Source organism: Papio anubis, chromosome 6 (genome assembly GCF_008728515.1).
Source record: "Papio anubis isolate 15944 chromosome 6, Panubis1.0, whole genome shotgun sequence".
In the NCBI taxonomy this organism is placed as follows: Eukaryota; Metazoa; Chordata; class Mammalia; order Primates; family Cercopithecidae; genus Papio; species Papio anubis.
In genome coordinates, this window is record NC_044981.1 from 136,755,284 (window position 1) to 136,775,938 (window position 20,655).

A 20,655-nucleotide genomic window follows, 5' to 3' on the forward strand; every position below is an offset into this window, starting at 1 on the left:
TACAGGCGTGAGCCACCGGTGCCTGGCCACCACTGTCCTTTTTTTATGCCTGTGTAGTATTCCATGGTGTGCTAATGGGGTCATTTGTACCCCAAACCTCAGTGTCATGTAATATACCATGTAACAAACCTGCACATGTACCCCCTGAATCTAAAGGTTGAAATTATTTTTTCAAAAAATTAAATTGCCATTATTACTGATGCTTTAGTTTTACAGATTCTGATAAGCTTAAAATTAATATTATCAGCTATAATAACTGCTATAATGTCATAGAGTTTTTGCAGCAAAATTAATGTAATTGCTTCATAAATGGTTTTATTGCTATATTAATAGAATCATGAATGACCTGAAGGAGTCACATTTTTCAGTTATACATAACTGCATTGGAGGGCATGTGGTAAAATATAAACCATGAGGTTATTTGAAAATTTGGGAATTCACAAATTTTCAAGGGTAGAGTTCGAAGGTACATTAGAAAGTATAACAATTAACCTTCACTGCTATCCTTTTGGAATGAAAATAGAATGTATGTACGCTGTTCCTCACTTAAGTTTTCTAATAATATTTTTTATTTGTAAGTGGATGTCCAAGCTCCTCAGAATCTAAAGTCTTCAATTACATAATGATTCCCCAAATGTTTTACGTTAAAATCCTTAAGGACAAAATTATTTTTACAGCCTTTTTGTTTTATTTTAGTTGATACTGTATTTTTGTAATTGTCAGATCTTAGAGATAAATAAAATTTCTCTCAATCTCTAAACTTACCCATAAACTTACCCACCTTATATATTTCATCTCCACTTCTCTCTCAAAGAGGAGCAGGGCTGGTATAATTGATTAAATTCTCAAGCCTTACATTCATCATAGTCCTATTGGGTAGAGTTTTTAAAAAGGATAATATGTAGGGCTTCCTTAAATGTGGCCCTTTTGAATGTATCTTCTTCTCCCACACAATTTTGTCCAACAGGCTTAGTGACAGGTGTCCTGGTCTAAAAATCAATGCAAGGTCTTACTGCTTGTCCTCTATGGGTTGGCCTTTCCACACAAAGGAGTAGCAAGACCAAGATATTTAGGTTCAGCCTGGAGAATGGAGGTAACTACTAAGCAGTATCTTAGTTACAAAACTAAAACATGTGAAGAGAGACAGGGGCAAGTCCTATGAAAAATGAGAAAGTAATTAGAGTAAAGTGATTAGAGGATTTTTAGGAAGTTCTGCTGTGTGTGACAAAATGTAATTTCCTCTTTGCCACCTTCTCAGGAGATCTGCAATAAAGTCCTACAATATTTTTGAAGTTTTGTGAAGTTATAGTTGTATTTCTTTTAGATACTGTGCTAAAATCAGCCTTAAGGCAATCTAGTTTCAATCCAGTTTTGTGGGTGATCCTGAAAACCTGGCCAAATACTGTCATCCAATTTTAGCATTTTTTATATTGGTCATTTGGGTTAATGTGTTCTAAAAACTCAAGTCCAACATCATCATTATTTGTACAAAAAACACTAAAACTTAGGGATGATGTAAGTTATTCCATTTTTTAAAAGGAAGGGCAGTGCTTTTCTATAAATCACATTTTAAAAACTTTTTCATATAATAGTTATGATCATTTAGAAAATATTTTAACAGCACTACATCCTACTCTTAACTAAAAATTGCATTTACTCATAGCATATTTATTCTGAATTCTGATTAAGCAACATTTAAATTAAGAAATCCAAAAATGTAACTTATATGGAACCACAACCTGCCCCCTATATTACAACCGTAATTGTTGTCAATCACAATGGCACGTATGAATATCAACAGACCATGACTTCATGAGTTGTTAAACACTTCAGGCTCCCAAAGGATTATACCTGGAAAATGAATTATGTTGATATAAAATTATATAAAATTTTAAACTTCCAGTCTGATAAATACAAAATATTAAGAAATAATAGTAGCCCTTTGTTAAGACCTTACCCTGTGTCATTTGCAAATATAAGTGCTTTACCTACACTACCTTCATTTAACCCTCTCAACAACTCAACTAAGGCGGATGCCATTTTGAGCCTATTTTACAGATGGGGAAATGGACACATGTGTTAAACACCTTGCCTAAGGTCACAGTAAATGGCAGAGTCAGGAACTAAAGGAGTTTGACTGTAGAACCATTATTCTTAATTATTATCTTACATGACTATTGATTTCCAGTAATTGTTTACAATAAAATCTCCTGTAAATGAATCCATGGCATTATGTAATAATGTTCATTTCAAAAAACTATATTTGATATGGCTACCACCAATATTAAAACACAGTGTTTAATCTTTTTAAAAAGTCTGATATTGTGCTGGTTATTGATTTATTACCTCTTTATTTCAAATTCACCCTTTTTGCCAGCTCTATGAAAATGAATCTGGACCCTTTAAATATTTTTTCCTTTGCCAGCTGGCAAAGAAACTCTTTCATTAGAGAGTGCTGAAAAGACATGGCAGGAGGAAAAGAATTTTGTTTCCTGGTTTCCATGTTCTCACTGGGCAGGCACACTGCCCAGCAGCACCCAGTGGCCATCGGTTTCCCTTAGCACACCCTTCAGGTGTTTTTATAACAGAATACCTCTGGTGAGACACCTCCCTGTGAACAGCTTGGCAAATTCCACCGATGTGGTTTCATAGTGACTTCTTTGTTCTCAAGGAACTGATCTCTCTCCAACAAGACCTGAATCTCGCTCAACCTTGGGAGAATGGGAGGTCTTCATCCAGGTCTATCTCAGTCTTAGGAGCAGTAACTGTTTCTTATATCAACTATTCATGTATTTTTAGTATTCTTGTTACTTCATACTAACCAATTCCACACTACATCAATCCTCTGATAGAGTTAATAATACGTTACATTAAACTTTATTCAGATTACTGTGTGGTTTCTCTCTCCTAACCGGTCTCTGACAGAGATACATATCCTAAATGAGAAATCTAACGGAAAGTAATCTTGTAAGAAGCAAATGACTAGATGTGGTTTTTTATAAGTACTAGGATATACACACAAAAAATACATTGTTTACAAACAAATGTGAAATGATTTTATTTGTAATTATTAATTCACTAAAAAGTTAAATATAGTAACTATAAACCAATTCAAGTTGAAATCTGCTTTATTTTTATCTCATTATTTTATTATTTCTATCTTATTTTTTATTTTTTACTCTATTTAATGGGAAGTAATAAGGAAAGCTCCTGGCATGTTGATTCTTACTACATTTTATAAAGCATTTATTATTTAAATTTATTCAAATAAAACCTAAATATATCACATTTAATAGATGTATGCTGTAATCATTATCTGCCTCTGCAATTCTATATGTATTCAAATGCTTTTTATTTTGGCTATAAATATAGCCTGAACCTGTATTTCAGAAAGCCTTGGGAATGTTTCAAGCCAAAAAGAAAGAAAAAAATATTAGTTGAGTTTAATTCCTTTCAGCCAGTTATGCCTAGGGAAATACATATTGGAATGTAAGAAAGTCAATTCTCATGGATTTGAAGTGAAAAATTAATCAGAAAGCAGCAAGTTTGTGGGATTCCATAACACACATATTATTGGTAAGTTTAAAAATTCATAAAAGTTAAATTTAAGGCAAAGTTGGCAGAGAGTAACTGATTTTCAAACACGATGAGCTTCATCACAGGTTTAACCTATTTAGTTACCACGACTGAATGGTGAACGTCAAGGAGTGCTTACTGAGGAGTTCATTGCCCATTGAAAACATATGACTCTTAAAACTTTTGTTTATGCATAGAAGTGTGACTTTAAGGATTGGAAAATCTATATGAACAAAAGCTAAACTTTTCTGAAACTTAAGACCACCCTGTGCTGTGATTTTCTCAGTTCTCATAAAATAAACTAGGTCTTACTTTGTCATTACTTAGAAGGAAGACCACCAAAGAAAATCCAAGGTGTGACTATATGCAGTGATTCAATAAATAGGCCCTTTTTGGGAATCAGCTTTAATATTGGCTTCAAAATAATGTTCAAAGCTGTCTCAACCACACACATCGTCTACATAGATTGCTTTGGTTCTCTGATTTCCGATTTAGACACTGACCCCTTGGAGGTTGCAGAGAAGTCAAGGGATAAAAGTGAAAATGCCATAAGACTGATTCAACTCTAAGAGTGCTGGGAAGGTAGCAGGTTTGAGTACACTCTCTGTACTCAGATCCTTTCTGGATGGAATCCTGGCTCCTTCACTTGGTACTTCTAGCGTTAGGCAATTTGCTGAACTTTTCTGAGCCTTAGTTTCCTCAGCTGTAAAACAGAGATAAGTCTAAACTCATAGAGTTTCTGTGTGGAGTAAATAAAATAACGTGTATAAAGTGTCCTGCACACAGTAAATTAAATGTCAATTCCCTTCCCTAATATCCCCATTCCTGGGAACATATTTTTACTCAATATTAGTTCAAAGCTTCCAGCAAGAGATAGGTAAAGACAAAAAGGATGTAGAAAGGAAGGTATGTAGTCATGAAAATCAGAACTAAAAAATGAAGACATAGGGAAAGAAAAGTGGAGGGCAATGTAGAGGACAAAATGAATTTGTTGCTGTTTTCCAATGATTATTTCTTTCCTTTTTATGCTCTAAGCTTTCCGCCATTACATTTCTTGACATCAAATAAATTGCAAAAGAAAGTAACTAGAACATACTTCACTGCACAATCAAAGAAAGCGGAGTTTACCCAAGAAACCACTGGTTCCAGGCGTTGCTTTTATTTATAAAACATAGAAATCTTCTAGATTAGTAAGCAAAGAAATGCCCATATGCAAAAGATACTAATTATTGCAATGCTTTTATTCTGTTTTAAATTGCATATTATAAAGCCAGCGACACTAACTTTCTAGCAACACAAACACACACACATGCATGCACACACACTTTTAAGCATTGTCCTATCAATTGTGTTATTTCATTTATTTATTTTTCATAAAGGATAGAACATTGAAAAGACTTCACTAGACCATTGTCAACAATTTTAAGACAATGCAAAAAAAGTCAAAACTTTTATTTTAAAATAAATCAAGTTTTAAAATAAATACTCAGGGAACAACATATAATATGCAGAAAATACATATTCTGAAAAGGTCACTTACTTAGTTTTGGTTAATTTGAGGACCAGAATTTTGTCTATAGAGCATGCTCTGTCCAGTGCAAGCACCATATACAATATTTACATGTGCTTTTAAGTAGCAAATTTATGAGACTAACTAAAGTATTTATTCATAATGATGAAATCCATATTCTATAATAATAACTATGTACATTTATTTTTTAACTTCTATATAAACTATGTAATATTCAGCATTCTGATATTTGTCTTCAGTTTCTCCTCATTAAGAAACTGATGGCAACCCATATCAATGTGGGTATGAAAATCGTCCCTTTCCTATGAAGATCACGTCTCGTGTCCATGCAGTCTGGTATTTACTGACACTTCACCTTCTTAGTTCTGAATCCTTATTAGTGTCCACAGGTAAATCTTGTTAATCTGGTCCTGTTTTTCTTTGCCTCTCAGTGAACACTCTGAGATCAACCTTCTACAGCTCTGTTCTCTCTTCTCTTTAAATACAATTATGACCTTCCTATAGTCATAATTGACAACGGGTCTTCCCTTTACGCAACCCCTTGACACTTCATATATAATTCATTTTACACTCTTTGATGACAGTGTCAGTCACTGAAAGCCCAATGTTATATGTAAGATGTTAAATCCAGAATTTTGGTAAGCAAGCCATAAATTTTCTTTTAGACAGATGTAAATATGTCACATTTTTACCAAAAATATATTTTGCCTCTGATTCCTCCTGACATATATTTCCAATGGCTGTTAGCATTCTGTAAGAACTTTTAAACATAAGTCATATATATATATAAACCATTTGGGAAATAAGAATAAGATAGAATGTGAAAATCATTAAAATATCACGTAGGTCAGTTTTGCCCTCAGATTTTCATGTGAGATTCACTTTTTTTTTTTTTTGAGATGGAGTCTTGCTCTGTTGTCCAGGCTACAGTGCAGTGGCACCATTTCAGTGCACTGCAACCTCCACCTCCGGAGTTCAAGCGATTTTCCTGCCTCAGCCTCCTGAGTAGCTGGGATTACAGGTACATGCCACCACATGCAGCTAATTTTTGTATTTTTAGTAGAGATGGGATTTCACCATGTTGGCCAGGCTGGTCTCAAACTCCTGGCCTAAAGTGATCGCCTGCCTCAGCCTCCCAAAGTGCTTCAATTACAGGTGTAAGCCACCACGCCCAGCTGTGATTCACTTTCTGTGAAGCAAGATTTCACTCCATCTTTTAAAAAATGTGTGTGACGAGAACATGTTTGGGGCCAGAGATTATACTTCACAAAGACTTGCTTTATATTTACACCAAATTAAATCAGCAAAATGTGACCAAAATAATCCGAAAATAGCAAACTCTGAAGAGTGAGGACACATGATGTGCTTTCCAAGTATTCACAAAATCATAGAAAGGGTAAAAGTTGAAAAACAGGGGAAAATTACAACATAATGATACAGACAAGCAAGGTAACAAGGAATCATTCAGAATGTGATACATAACTTTTTTGGCTTACTATGTTGAAATAATTTTAAACCTACAGAAATGTTTAAAAAATAGTACAGGGAACCTTCTTATATTCTTTATCCAATTTTTTTAACATTTTGGAAAATGTATTTTATTATTCTTTCTCTGAAAGTTTTGCTTCTTAATTCCTCAGTATGTTTTACCTAAGAACAAGAATATTTGCTTACATAACTACAATTATCAAATGCAATAAGTGTAACATTGATATAATACTTTTATCTAATTTTTAAAAAATCTATAGTGCATATTGCCATTATGCCAATTGTTCCAACGACATCATTTATAATATTCTTTTTCTCTTCATTCTAGGGTCCAGTCTAGGATTATGTATTACATTTAGATATTATGTTTCTTTAGAAACCGTGAAGTCATTTTGTTACCACGAATTTTAATCCAAACTCACAAGGTTCTTCACCATCCTTATTCTATATTTGCATCTTCCTTCTGTGAGAACCCTGACTCTCAACACCAACAACACGGTTATCCAATTTTGTCTAATTCTGTAATAAAAACAAATAGGGTTCAAGAATCTCTACACTCATGTAACTAGAAAAAAAGAAACCTACTAAAAGAATTTAAGATACAGGGCCAAGTACTGTGCTCAGATTATCTGGATTAGTTTTTTTGCCCTTTTGGTGTGGTTATGCCACGTATCTGAGATACAATTATTTGTTTGAAATACTGCTTGTATTCCATTCCAGGTATTTTCCTTATCTTTATTGATTTTATTTCCATTTTGAATATGTAGAATACTGACATGCTTCCAAATGTCAAAAGTGTCCACAAAGGTATATTCAGAGAAGTGTTCTTCCCTCCCCATCCCTTCCACCACTCTCTCTCTTACAGGTAGCCATTTTCAACATTTTCTGACTTATCCTTATGTTTCTTTCTGAAGAAGTCAGCAGATACGTATTTGTTTCGTTATTCCTCCATCTTTCTTATATAATAGGTAGCTTACTCTGGAGATTCTTTAATACTTTGTTTTTTTTCTCTTAAAACACATTATAGAAATAACTTCCTATCACTTCATAAAGCTCCTCCTCATTCTTATTTTATAACTGTATTGTATTCCACTGTGTATATGTAAAGTTTTTCAACCAGTTTCCTGTGTTTAGACATTTATAACTATTTGCAATTATAAACAGTGCTATAATGAATAATCTTGTGCATATGTAATTTTGTATGGTTGGAAGTGTACCTTCAGAATAAATGATCAGAAGTGGGATTGCTGGGCTAAAGGTAAGTATATACAGTATGTAGTTTTGTTTAATTCTACTTTATCTGATATCAAAATTTAACACTGTGATTTTCATTTTTTCCACTTGTCTGGTATCTCTTTGCCCATATATTTAGTTCTATCTTTTTAAAATTTCTGTGTGTATTTGATATGTCTTTTTTATACAGTATAGAGATGTATTTTGCTTTATCAGCCAATTTGAAAATATTTTTTCTTTAATAGGTGATTTAAACCCAGTCACATTTTTATATGACTAATATGTTTGATATCAATTCTATCATATTATTTTATAATTAATTTATTATGTTGTACTTAAACCATAGTCTTTTCTTCTCTATGTTCTTTGCTGTATTTAAAATTTTTGTTTGGTTTAGAAAGGTTTGTATTTTTTTTACCTATACACCCAATTTTGTGTTTTAACATCCAATTTTAACATCCAATTTTTATTAAAAATTAATAACTGTAATTAATAAGTAACTTACCTTGAATAAAATGTTCCAGAACACTAACAAACATGTCTATCACACATTATGAACTCAGTTTTAACAAGGTTTGGGACTGTAGGCTACTGCAGCAGAATGTCCCAGCTGAGAAAGAAAGAGGCTCAAATCTCAGCCAGATTTAAACAATGGCATTCATGGACCAAATTCTTCTTAATTTTACTGAGTTCAGTTTGTAAATAAATTATTTCCAAAGATGAGAGTTCAGAGCGCCTCACACAACCTGTCTGTGAAGGTTGGGTTATTACTGGTACGCCCCCTCATCCCAGCATCTTCTTTGCTCCAACACTGTTATTTTGATACAGCTAAAAGTTCACCTCCCCAGCTCAACTCCAGTACCTCTTAATGAGGGAACTGTAACACTATCCAGGTGTCTCCCAGCACAGTGATCAGAATGTCATTGCTCTGCACAGTCTGATTTATGTCAGCTTGGTTAGAAATCACCCACATGCTGGAAACCCCCTGTGGAGAGTGTGCACTGGCCCAAGGCCATAGCTCTCTTCTTCTCCTTCTTCTTGTTTCCTTCTCTCTGCCCAAAATCTGTGGTTGAAGGGACATGCTGTGTATTTGTGAAATTATCCTCATAGGAATACAAGGAAGAACTCTGGCCTCCTTGAAATAATTTACACCTAATTTAGTTTAAGGAGCATAAATGATGGGACTGCTTTATAACATCAACAAGAAGCATCATTTGCACAATTTTTCATGCGGTGTTGGAGCACATGCAGCAAACACGTCCTATCTTCTGGGGCTAGCAAAATCTCTCAGAGTAAGAGATTATTTTTGACATTATGGTTCTAAATCTGAAGAAAAAAAAATAGTCAGGGCAGATGGCCTGGGGCCAGTCAGGAAACCCTTAATCACCCAGAAAAACAAGGAACAGGAGAGGTCATTATTCTTAGTGGGCCAGACTGTAAAACAATGTTTTTAAGTCTTCAGATTTATAGCAAAGCACCTTGAAATATCTCAGGCAATTATGAAGAATAAGACTGCTCCAAAAGGCATTATGCAAAATTTTCTTGCTCATTTTTCTTAAGCAAACAAAACTGCCTAACCATCTTCTAACCTCACTAGAGAGCTTTCCTGTTGTAGCAATCGCAGAATTCTTTCACCATGGTAAATATAGCACAGTAAATTAATCCTAAGCATTATAATAATTTAATAGAAGAAGATATTAATTAGGAACAATAAACATAGATTTATTCATTTTCAAGTATATAATTTGGCCCTAATATCTTCCACCTGTCAATATACAAAGACTATGAGAAATTGACTAGAAGGCCTTCAGGTGGGTGAGCCATATTGGACCAGAGTCATAAATCCTAAAATTAAAGGCAGCAGTAAAGATTAAAGTGCAAAATGAAATTAATACTTACAGAGTACTGCAATGTGCCAGGCTCATTGTACCTAAAGCCTTTCATTATATCATTATATCATATGTACATTAAATCATTTAATACTTAACAATGACCATGAAATAAAAGACTTATTACCTACGTTTTTATAAATAAAGAAACTGTGACCTTGACTAGGTAAGTGACTTACCCAAGCTCACACAGCTGGCTTGTGGCAAAGTTAAAATTAATTTCCAAAGACCATATTCCTTCTAGAGTTCCACACTAGCAATGGGCAGACCCATGTGGAAACAGGGCCTAAACCAAAATATGCAATGACATTTTGTCATAATAAAAAGTAATAATAATAATGAGATTTTTCATGTCACTCTTATTGTCAGTACATTTTAACAAACATACCTTAAAATGCTTAAAAACACACACAAAAAGCTGGCAGTAGCTTCAGTTAGCTGTTGAACACTAAAGCCTTAAAATTAGCACACATGGGTGGTTACCATAGAAAGTTCTGATGCTGAATAGGAACATGCTAATAAATGATTTAGTCATATATTAAAAGTTCACTCTTCATATTCCAAGTGGCCCAAGTAATATAGGAATGTATTTTGGGATTTCTTGGGACTATTTTCATAAGGAAAGTCACATGTTCAAAGGAAGATATAACATGCACTAGAAATCAGGCAAACTTGTTTTAGTCCAGCTGAGTCATCAGGGTTGGTCATTTAACTTACCTGGGCCACAGTTTCTCCATCTACAAAGTAAAGGAATGTAACTGAATAATTTACAATCATTTTCAAGGTTAAATTTTTATTGTGAGCTATGTTTCATCAATAAAGAATTTTGTTTAAAAGGATGGCTCATAATCCTGAATTTCATAGACTCTGTTCCTCCCCTACCCAAGGGTTTATAGGAACATGGATGAGAGATCACCTTTAGAGACAACTCCAATAAATTAGAGACATATGTTTCTTTTGACTTTAATATTTACAAAGTTATATCTTGCTTACATGGCTTGAAGAAGAATGATAAATATAATGTCCTCAGAACATAATTCTTTTTTCACAACTAGCATACAGAGGTGAATATTATTGATGCTAAGATCAAGTTTCCTGACTCTCAGTAGGAATCACTGTACATGTGTTAATTAATCATTGGAAGCCTGGTCCATTTTTTGTCCAAATGAGCAAGTAGCTGCTGTTAGAAAGAAATAGAAGATTAAATATACCAGGCAACATTATACATTAAAAAGGTAAAAGCTATAAACTTTAAAAAACTATAAATTAATATGGTAAAAGTTAACGTGAAGAATTTAAATACAATGCTAGTATTGTTTCATGTATAGTTTTCTATAGTTATTTTGTTTTAGATGTTTCAGTTTGCTAGTCATGAGTAAATGAAAACTGAATAATTAGATAGAATTACGATTATTGGCCGGGCGCGGTGGCTCAAGCCTGTAATCCCAGCACTTTGGGAGGCCGAGACGGGCGGATCACGAGGTCAGGAGATCAAGACCATCCTGGCTAACGCGGTGAAACCCCGTCTCTACTAAAAAATACAAAAAAAACTAGCCGGGCGCGGTGGCCGGCGCCTGTAGTCCCAGCTACACGGGAGGCTGAGGCAGGAGAATGGCGTGAACCCGGGAGGCGGAGCTTGCAGTGAGCTGAGATCCGGCCACTGCACTCCAGCCTGGGCGACAGAGCGAGACTCCGTCTCAAAAAAAAAAAAAAAAAAAAAAAAGAATTACGATTATTTTAACAGCAAAAATTAGAAAAGTATCTTCAGTAAAACCAAAATTTTTGGGAAATTTATAAAAATGTCATAAGTTATTAGAATTTCAACAGATTATAGGGATATATACAGCAATAGGAGGGAAATATTACTATTATACAATAATAAATATGGTGAAGTGAGTCTGTCTTCACAAGATTACATATTGAGGTTAAAATTCATCATTCTCTTTAGAGTTTCATAGGAAAAGCTGAAATTGTGTCTTATTCATGTGTAAACAAGGCCACACTCAATACTATGTATTAACATGTATACAGGTGTGCATTTGTGTATATGAACATAAATGTGAATATGCAGTAACAAATTGAATTACTAACTCAGTAAGCCAGTATGAAAGAAGTGTTTATATAAAATGAAATTTGGCATAGTGCTCTGAAATCAACAGAACTAGATCTCAACCTTAACTTTCCCATTTACTAGCTGTATTCATCTATGTTCTTCAGAGGAACATGAGCCAATAGGATATACGTACATATATATAGAAGGAGATTTATTTAAAAGAACGGGATTATATGACTATGGGAGCTTGGTGAGTCCAAAAATCACCAAGGAGGCAGGAAAGCTAGAGATATAGGAAAGAGTTGCAGGAAAGATATTGGAAAGGCATTTCTGCTGTAGAACCAGGAAGATCCAGTGTTGCAGAGAAAGTCCAAATGCAGTCTGTTGGGAGAATTCCCTCTTGCTTAGGGATGGTTAGGTTTTTGTTCTCTTCAGGACTTCCAAGTGATTGGTGAAGACCCACTCACAATATAGAGAGCAATCTGTTTTACTCAACATCTATTGATTTAAAAGTAAAGTTCGCAGAAATATTCAGAATAATGCTTGACCAAATATCTGTGCTCCATGGCTCAGCTAAGTTGACACATAAAATTAGTCATCACACTAACTGTGCAAGCTTAAGCAAATAAATAACCTTCTCTGAACCTCAGTCCTTGTGAAATTTGTATAATAATATTTACCTCTTAGAGTTGCTGTGAGATTATGTACGTATAGTGAGTACACAGCAGGCAATTAACAAATATCAGTTTTCTATATGTACGTATTTTTATGACCATGATTCCTCAAGTATAATTGGCATATTTAAAGTGAAATAAAACTGAAAAAAAAAGAAAAAATAAATAAAATATATTTTGAATATATGTTCTCCTCACAGAATTGATAAAGAAAATACAATAGAAAGTAGTTTACTCCTGTTTACTCTCCATGCTTACAATGGACTATATCTTAATGGTGTTCCTATAACTCGACTTAAGGCTCCATTTGGTTTGGTGCCTAAAACCACACCTAGGCACGTGTTAATGATCAGTAATATGCATGCTGCCATTCTGGAGCAGTTATCTACTGTCAAATTCTTACTTGAGACATGTAAAACAAGCAGAAATTCATTGTTTTAAAGAATGTTTCACTATATTGCCCAACCGAAAACAAAGTAATATTAATGACCTCTCATTTGGAAGATTAATATATAATTTTTAAAGATAGATGAACGCAGCCAGCTAAAATAGAAGCTGCTCTTAATCTCTAACCTTTCCTCCAAATTTAACCAAAGCCTCTTTCTGAGGTTAGAAGAACTTCAGAGTTTCCCTCAATTTTTCTTCATTTGTGCCTCTCTCTGCAGTTTTGGGTTCCAGCTGGAAGCAAACATACCCAAATACCCCAGATGAAGTTGTTCTTATAAGATGTCCAGCCCAGTTTGCAAGACTTGAGAGGTTCAGAGGGTTCAGATAAAGTTTGGGATCAGCAGCCAAGCACTTGAATGCTTATCTGAATTGAACCTTCTAAGTTTCGTCCAATATTAGCCCTTTAACTGGAAATAAATGTTCATCACCTCTAATTAGCTCTTTGTGTCTTAGATACATCTGGATCTCACATAGCATTAAGATATTACACATTTGTCATTTTGCATGTTTTTGTGGAGATTTTTTGTGTTGTAATATTTTAATAAATTAAATTATAGTCACAAAAGGAAATAGATAAAGAAGAGTTTAGTGATATATTTATATATTTGCCAATTACCAATATGTAAAGACATGTAAGTTTTAGACTTGGCGATTGAAATCACCTAATTCTATGGCAGAGGCATATGACATGGAACTATAATTCACTATTTCTCCCCAAAATAATTAGCATATTTAACTAGTAAATGTTTCATAATCTGTATGGAAACCCAAGAGCAGATAATTCCTTTTAATTTAAAATTGGAAAAAGTGAAAAAGAAGTTCTGGTTTGAGATGGCTGAATATAATTCTTTTCTCCCACTAGAGACTCCAATAAAATGATAGTAAAGGATAAATCTTTAACATTGAAGAGAATAGGAAAGGGGTAAACAGCAGTTAGGACATTGTAACAACTCTATGTAAATCAAAAATGAAATGGGAGGAGTGAGGTCAGCAGACTAGAGTTACCTGACACCTCCCACCAAGAAAAACAGACCAAAACAACAAATAAATAAAAATGTTTTGACTAGAGAGACTTAGGAAGTATGCTGAAAAGCACCAGGGAAATAGCAAAATCCCTGTGAAGCCCAGAAGCCCAGGGTAGAACCATAGGGAAAAAAGTGAGGCATTCTGCCTCTGCCACACTGTCTCCTTCACCAGGACTGGCTTCTAGTCAGGGTAACTTCTTACAGGGAAAAAGTAAGTTGGATATCCCCAGCCATCCCTACTGCTGCCACAAATGTCAGCAATCCTTGCTCAGGAGAATCCCCCAGTCCTCACAGACCCTAAATCCAATTTGAAGAGTATCCCAAATTTCACACAAGTACACTGCTGCAGAGTAAGAGCCTACACTGAACCCCATACAATGTACCATACCTCACTAAAACTCCAGGCTGTTAAGGATGGGTACCATCCTTAAACCAAGCCCACTGCTAGAGTGGCTAGAGTGTGTCCTGTCCTGGCAGTTTGTAGCAACTAACTCTCACCATCCCTGAGGCTCCATGATCTTTCTGTCACATTCACATGGGTGCCTATAGCACCACAACCCTGGCTGCCTGGATTCTAGACCATATGAACAACCAAGACTGGTGCTCAAGTCCATGCAGGACATCGCCGCTAAGGGAACAGGTATACCTGTACAGTGGGAATACTACCATGCAGCTACCTCAATGCCCTGCCCACATGCACTCATGTTGTACACCTGGCTGGATGGCAAGTTCATGTGCACTCACACCTAAGCTGACTGCCAGTTCTGCAGCAGCTCTGCTTCCCTACAGGCTGTTGCAGGTCCTCCCAGCGCCACTACACTCACACTGAATCCATTCTTGGCCTGACAGCTATTACGGTAGAAGAGTCATCCTTGCACACAGACTGCTGCAAGACTTCCAGGTTCCACTACACCAGCATGAACCTTCACTTAACCCAAAAGTTGGTCCAGCAGCAATGCTACCTCTACAGGCAGATAGCCACAGGACTTCCCATCTTGACGTACTCACACAAACCCGTGCCTGGCACAACAGCTGGCCTGAGGGTGGCCTACCCCCAGACAGACTGCTGTAGGACTTCCTGGCCTTGCCATGTCTACACATGGCTCAGCTCAGTTTCAGCTATCCCAGCAATGGCCTCCACCTCCCTGGAAAGCCTGACACAGCCTCTTGGCCTGTTGTGCCTACACACACCCAACCCAACAACCAGCTCAGCACTCCCACCTACAGCAAAACTATATCAACACCATCATAAACTCATGCAGCCTAGACCACTAAGGCAATCACTGAAATTACTGACAGTGATTACAGCTGAAGAAACTGCATGGAGATCATGTTAATGACTCACCCAAAACGAAAGTCAATGCACCATACCTCACTAAAACTCTAGAAAGTATCTACAGGAAGAAGTCTATCCCTATGACAATTAATTCACAACTTGGAAAAAGAAACTATTCCACAAGATGCACAGATCAATGTAGGGACATAGGGACATAAGAAATATGAAGAACCAAGGAAGCATGACATCTCCCCCCCAAACAAACACAGTAAATCTCTAGTAGCAGACTCCAAAAAAAAAGATATTAACAAAATGTCTGAAAATTTTCAAATTAATGATCTTAATGAAACTCAGTGAGATACAAAAGAATATAAACAAACATTTCAATGCAATCAGAAAAGCAATTCATTATCTGAATGAGAATTTCAACAGAGATAGATATTACATGAAAAAAAACAGAAACATCAGAGCTGAAAAAATTCAGTTAATGAAATAAAAACTGCAATTGAGAGCTTCAGGAATAGACGAAACAGAATAAAGAATTTCCGAACTTAAACAGATCATTGGAAATAACTCAGATGGGAAAAAATAAAATAAGAATAGAAGAGGATAAAAAAAAGCCTATGTGGCTTATGGGATGCCCTTAATTACACAAATTTTCTTATTATGGTAGTTTTAGAGAGAGAATGAATAAATAAAGTCACAGAAAACCTATTTAATGAAATAATAGCTGAAAATTTCCCACATATTGGGAGATATATGAACATCCAGATTCTAGAAGCTCAAAGCTCCTCAATTAGATTCAACTTCCAAAAAATCCTCTCTGAGGCATATTATAATCAAACTGTCAAAAGTCAAAGACAGAGAGATAATTCTAAAAGCTGCAAGAGAAAAGCATCAAGTGATATAGAAGGGGATCTCCATGAGACTATTAGCAGATTTCTTAGCAGAAAACTTGCAGGCCAAGAGAGTGAATGATATATTAAAAGAGAGTTTAACAAATAAATTCTTTCAGCCAGGAATACTATATCCAACACAGCCATCCTTTAGAAATAAAAGAGAAATAAAGACCTTTACAGAAAAACAAGGCCTGAGAGAATTCATCACCATTAGACAAACCCTACAAGAAATGCTTAAGGAAGTGCTACAACTGAAAATAAAAGGACAATAATTACTACCATGAAAACACGTGAAGGTATAAAACTCACCAGTAGCAATCAATTCATAAATCAAACTCAGAATACCACAGTGATATAATGGTGCTATATAAATCTCTCAATTCTCTGACATAAAGGTTTAAAGTAAAAGTGGTCAACAACAACAACAATTACAATTAGTGACTAAGTAACATGTAATAGAGAAGAAAAATTAGGCAATAAAAATTTAAATTGAAAGGAGGAAAATGTCCAGAGTATTTTTATGTGACCAAAGTTAAGTTGCTATCAGTTTAAAATAGTCTATTTTGGCAAGACTCTTTATGCTAGCCCAATGATAACCACAAAGAAAGCAATTATAGCAAATACACAAATAATAAAGAGGAAGGATAAAAGCTTCACACCAAACCACAAAGGTATACAACAAAAGAAAATGTGGGAGTAAATAATCTATTAAACAACAATAAAATAATTAACAAAATGGCAGGAGTAAGTTCTTATCTAACAATAATCTTTAATGTAAATGGTTTAAATTCTTTGATTAAAAAATATAGAGTAGCTGAATGAATAAAAAAACTAGATCCAACTATATTCTGCCTACAAGAGACTCACCTTAGCAGTAAAGACAAACAGACTAAAAATAAAGGGATGGGAAAAGATCTCATACAAACACAAATTAAAAGCAAGGAGGAATAGTCATATTTATATACAATAAAATAGAATTTCAGCCACATATAGTAAAAAGAGGCAAAGATTATTCTATAATGATAAGGGGATCAGTTCAACAAGATGATATAACAATTGTAAATATATATGCACCCAAACTGGAACACCCATATATATGAAGCAAATGTTATTAGACCTAAAAGGAGAAACTGAAATGCAATTATAGTCGGGTACTTCAACAGCCCACTTTCAACAATACCCTTACTGAGAATATACCCAAAGGAATAGAAATCATTCTATCATAAAGACACATGCACACATATGTTCATTGCAGCACTATTCACAGTAGCAAAGATATTCCATCAACATAATACCCATCAATGGTAGACTGGATAAAGAATTTATGGTACAGGCCAGGTGTGGTGGCTCAGGCCTATAATCTCAGCATCTGGGGAGTCTGAGGCAGGCAGATCACCTGAGGTCAGGAGTTCAAGACCAGCCTGGCCAACATGGCAAAATCCTGTCTCTACTAAAAATGCAAAAACTAGCCAGGCGTGGTGGCATGTGCCTGTAATCCCAGCTACTGATGAGGCTGAGGCAGGAGAATTGCTTGAACCTGGGAGACAGAGGTTACAGTGAGTTGAGATTGCACCACTGCACTCCAGCCTGGGCAATAAAGTAAGACTCCTTCTCAATTTTTAAAAAATGTGGTACATATACACCATGGAATACTATGCAGCCATAAAAAAACGAGATCATGTCCTTTACAAGAACTAGATGTAGCTGGAGGCCATTATCCTTAGTAAACTAACACAGGAACAGAAAACAAAATGCTGCATGTTCTCACTTATAAGTGGGAGCTAAATGATGAGAACACATGGACATATAAAGGGGAACAACACACACTGGGTTGTATGGAAGGGTGGAGGGTGGGAAGAGGCAGAGGATCCAGAAAAATAACCACTGAGTACTAGGCTTAATACCTAGGTGAAAAATAATCTGTACAACAAATCCCCACAACACGTTTATCTATGTAACAAACCTGCACGTGTACTCCTGAACTTAAAAGTTTAATTTTTAAAAAGATCAACAAAAAGAAATGTTTGTTTAAAAAAACAAAACTGAGAAACTTTAACTATATTGAGAAAAAGATGAAGACTCAAAAGTAGTAAAAGATGAAAAATTAGACATTACAATTGATACCACAGAAATACAAAGACACAGAAGAAATTATTTTGAACAACTATACTCCAACAAATTGATAACATAGAAGAAACAGATAAGTTCCTGGAGTACAACCTACCCAGATTAAATTATGAAAAAAATAGAAAATCTGAACAGACCAAAGAGTGAGAAAATTGATTCTGTAATAAAAAGTCATGGGTGCAGCCAGGCCAGACCTGGGGGTTCCACATGCTGCAGCTGTCCCCAGGTGCCCCCGCCATAATCTCCGTGGAGCCTCACAGAGCAGAGCCAGCAGACTAACCTGAGCCAGCCGCCATGAGCCAGGCAGCGGGCGTCCAGGTGCAGGGAGGGACATGATGCACGTACATGGCCCTCGTGGCCACCATGGCAGACAGTGGCCCTGGCCCCAGGGAGGGGGAGTGGTGACTCAGGACCATGTGTTTACTTTAAGAGCCCACCCCCCAGGGCCACAGGAGAGGGCCTGGGCAGCACAGATGATGAAGGCCCAGTGAGGCGCCAAGGGAAGGTCACCATCAAGTATGACCACAAGGAGCTACGAAGGGCTTCAACCTGGAGGAGTGGATCCTGGAGCAACTAAACGACTCCCCAGCTGCCAGGAAGAGGCGACACCAGAACTGGAGATTGACATGGATGAACTCCTGGACATGGAGAGTGATGATGTCCAGGCTGCCAGGGTCAAGGAGCTGCTGGTTGACTGTTACAAACCTACCGAGGCCTTCAACTCTGGCCTGCTGGACGAGATCAGGGGCATGCAGAAGCTGAGCACACCCCAGAAGAAGTAAGGGTCCTCAACCCAGGTAAATGGGGGCTCAGGACAATCGCTGTCCCCCTGACCTCATAGCAACAGCAATATTGGGGGACCCTGTGGCCAGGCTCAGTGCCATAAGCAGATCTCTTCCCTTACCCCCTTCATTTTCCATTTTTAGGGTTCTTCATTGTTATTAAACTGATGAGATTTTTTGTGTTTTTATATTGACTCAGTGGCACAGGCCCTTTAATAAAGCTAGGACATGCCTTTGGTGCAGCTAAAAAATAAAAATAAAAATAATAAAAAGTCTTGAATCAAAGAAAAGCCAAGGGTCTGATAACTTCACTGCTTAATTAGTTCTAAAAAAGAACTACTACCAGTGCTTCTCAAACTATTCCAGAAAATTGAAGAGGAAGGAATACTTCCAAACTCATTTTATCAGGCCAGCTTTATGTTGATTTCAAAACTGGATAAGGACTCAACAACAACAACAACAACAAAAAGAAAACTACAGGCCAATATTCCTGATGAACATAGATGTAGAAATTCTCAACAAGATACTAGCAAACTGAATCTAGGAGCACATTAAAAAGATCATTTACTACGACCAAGTCAGATTCATCCCATGGATGCAATGATGGCTTAATATATGCAAATCAGTAAATGTGGTACACCACATTAACAGAAAGAAAGACAAAAACCATATATCATTTCAATAGATAGAGAAAAAGCATGTGACAAAATTCAACATTCTTTCATGATCAAAATTCTCCACAAATTAGGTACAAAAAGTACATACGTCAACACAATAAAGACCCACAACTAACATCGTACTGAATAAAGAAAAGCTGAAAGCTTCTCCTCTAAGATCAGGAACAAGTATGCCAACTTTCACCACTTCTATTTGATATAGTTCTAGAAGTCCTAGTCAGAGCAATTAGGCAAGAGAAAAAAATTAAAGAGATCTAAACTGGAAAAGAGGAAGTCAAATTGTTCCTATTTGTAGATTATATCATCTTATATAGAGAAAACTCTGAAGACTGCACCAAAACAATGGTAGAACTAATAAGTATATTCAGTAAACTTTCAGAATACAAAATACACATCTAAAAATTAGTAACATTTCTATATGCTAATAGTGAACTATCTGAAAAAGAAATCAATAAAATAATTTCATTTACAGTAACTACAAAAACCATAAGATACCTAGTAATAAACTTAACCAAGTAGGTAAAAGATCTATACATTGAAAACTATAAAATATTGATAAAGAGTACACAAATAAATGAAAAGATATCTTGTGTTCGTGAGTTAGCAGAATTAGTATTGTTAAAATGCCCATACTTCCCAAAGCAATCTGCATATTTAATGCAATCCCTATCAATATACAAAATGATATTCTTCACAGGAATAGAAAAAGCAACCTTCGTATAAAACCACAAAAACCCCAAATAGCCAAAGATATCTGAGCAAAACCAACAAAGCTGGAGGCATCGCACTACCTGATTTCAAAATATACTACAAAGGTATAGTAACCAAACAGCATGGTACTGTCATAAAAACAAACAGATAAACCAATGAAGAGAATAGAGAGCCCAGAAATGAACTCATGCACCTACAGCCAACTGATTTTCAACAAAAATATCAAGAACACGCAATGGGAAAAAGACAGTCTCTTCAATAAGTGGT

At 35.7% G+C, this 20,655-nt stretch overlaps 1 pseudogene; it reads left to right on the forward strand.

Annotated features, from left to right (window-relative positions):
• Positions 1 to 18,425: 18,425 nt before the first annotated feature.
• Positions 18,426 to 19,000, forward strand: LOC116275366 (annotated as a pseudogene).
• The last annotated feature ends 1,655 nt before the right edge of the window (positions 19,001 to 20,655 follow it).